Raw genomic sequence first — 2,640 nt, forward strand, 5'->3', positions numbered from 1 at the left:
GGGGTCGAGCGCGAGTGATTTCCAGGATTTGCGAGTTATCGAGATATGCGAGGTGAGTCTTCTCACTATACTTTACCTTGAGTAAGTAATCAGAGTTATGTGACAGAGTATTTGTATGCTATATGTTATGTGTTGTACTTCATTATTTCTATGTGATTTATGCTGTGCATGTTTATAGAGTTGGAACCGGAAGGTTCACAGAGATAGAACCAGAGGGTTCACAGAGTAGGGTCCACGGACCCACAAAGTTATAGCCTCGAGTGGCTAATATGTGTTATGTGTGGTATTTTGGGGAACTCACTAAGATTTGTGCTTACAGTGTTTGGTGTTATTTGTTTCAGGTACTATTGATGACCGTGGGAAGGCGCCGGCTTGATTAGTACACACACACGAGATTTTTATGTTATGAGATCTTGGGATTTTTATATGGCATGGATTGAGTTTCAAACATTGATGTTTTTATGAATATTAAATGAAATATGTTTTTATAAAATGCGAAAAAAAATTGTTTTGAAATTTACGGTGTTACAAGTTGGTATCAGAGCCTTGGTTTGAGGGATTCGAGTACACCTTCGGGCGTATTTGAACTCAAACTGAGGATTTGAGAAGTATTTTCAAAAAGAGTAAAAGATTTTTGGAAAAACGCAGAGCAGAGTTGTGTGTACGATCAGTCAGCGCCCGAACGGTGATTTCCCAAAATACCCTCATGTTATGTGATATTTGATATGGATATGATGTATTCTCATGCTAGAGTAGGCTAGGTACTCCTATTAGGACTAGAGTGGCCTGATTTGTGATGCCTTAGCCTAGGGAGAGGTGAGCTGCTATGAGCTGCTTGAGAGTGAGTAGGTAGCAGCGAGGGGCTTATGAGAGATCCGTTAGAGAGTGGATTATGCATGATAGAGTACTTGGAATTTAGGATCCGAAGAGGAGGACTTGGGGTGTATTCTGATATAGTGCGGACGGTAGTATTGGGCCCGTACTACTGAAAGCACCAGGGCGGTGTACAGCCCAAGTAAGAATCTTTGGAATGCCAAGGATCAAGGAGGAATGAGTTGTCGAGTGTGAGTATGCTCGAATGGATTCTAATTTATCGTATGTTGTGTTTCAGAGGTAGATCATGGTGAGGACACGTCTTATGCCTGAGAGCAGTAGGGCCAGTGATGAGGAGATCCGCCAGATCATCCATGAGGAGGTGGCTGCGGCCATCAGGGCGGAGATACCAGAGATGTTCGGGTCTATTAAGACCACGTTGATTGAGACTTTCGATGAGCGTTATGCTGCTCTTTCTGAGGCTGTCGTTGCAACGGCCGCCGCAGCTATTGCTGCCACGAGGCCGCAGGGTGGCGATGCGTTGCTGTTCCGAGAGTTCAGCAACACAAAACCGCCGGAGTTTGATGGGACTCAGGACCCAGTGGCGGCTATGAGATTGATTTCTGACATAGAGGGGTGTTTCTTCACTTGCTCATCTCCTGAGCATTTGAGAGTTCGGTTCGCGTTGAACCAGCTTCGCTTGGGAGTGAAGGACTGGTGGAAGTTTGTGACGACGCACTTTACACCTGTTGAGCTTGCGGCAGTGACCTGGGAGAGGTTCACTGCCGTGTTCCGAGATGAGTACGTTCCCTAGGTGGAGAGGGAGCGTTTGGCCCAAGAGTTTCTGACCCTCAAGCAGGGTACTGAGTCTGTTACAGTGATTACCAGGATGTTCCACGAGAGGACGATGTTCTGCCCTGAGCACATGTCCACTGAGCAGGCACGTATGAGCCGATATTTGAGTATTTTGAGGCGAGACATTCGGGAGTTCGTGGCGAACTCCTCATACCGGACATTTGCCGAGCTTCAGGCAAATGCCCAGTAGAGGGAGATTGAGCTAGAGACTCAGTCCAAGGAGGAGGCGGAGTCTCAGGGGAGGGATCGGTGACCGGCACAATCCTATCCGGCAGCCAAGCGGGCCAAGCCCGCTGATCCCAAAGCGGGGAGCCAGAAGGGCCGCACTTGTGGAAAGTGCGGCAAGGGTATTGATGGAGTATGTAGAGCTGGATCTTGCTACAAGTGTGGCAAGGAGGGGCATATGGCCAAGGACTGCCGAAAGGGGTTTGCAGTGTGTTTTCACTGCAACCAGACCGGACACCGGAAGGCAGAGTGTCCGCAGTTGCGGGGATCAGCTCAGGGAGCACCTCAGGGATCTGCTCCTGCCGCCATCAGAGCTACCGAGAGTCGGCCAATGAAGGCCGAGGCGCCGAGGGCACGAGGGAGAGCCTTTCAGTTGACCGCGGAGGAGGTCCGCGCAGCGCCCGATGTCGTGGCTGGTATGTATTCTTTCGTGTATTTATTTTGATGTAGGGATATTATGCTTATATTATGTTATGCCTAGGTACTTTTCTTGTGAATTCTGTACCTGCCTTGGTGTTATTTGACTCGAGTGCGAGTCGGTCTTTTGTATCTTTGGCTTTTAGTCAGCATATCAGTGTTAGTTGTGAGGCATTGAGTCAGCCTCTGAGAGTTTCCATATCTGAAGAGAGGGTGATATATGCCACTGAGGTTATCCGGGGGTGCGCGTTCGAGATTTTCGGTGTTGAGTTCCCGATTGATTTGGCTCCTATTGCGATGGGTGATGTCTGTGTCATTGTGGGCATGGAC

This window comes from Lactuca serriola, chromosome 4 (genome assembly GCF_051521515.1).
Source record: "Lactuca serriola cultivar US96UC23 chromosome 4, Lser_US96UC23_V15, whole genome shotgun sequence".
Lineage (NCBI taxonomy): Eukaryota > Viridiplantae > Streptophyta > Magnoliopsida > Asterales > Asteraceae > Lactuca > Lactuca serriola.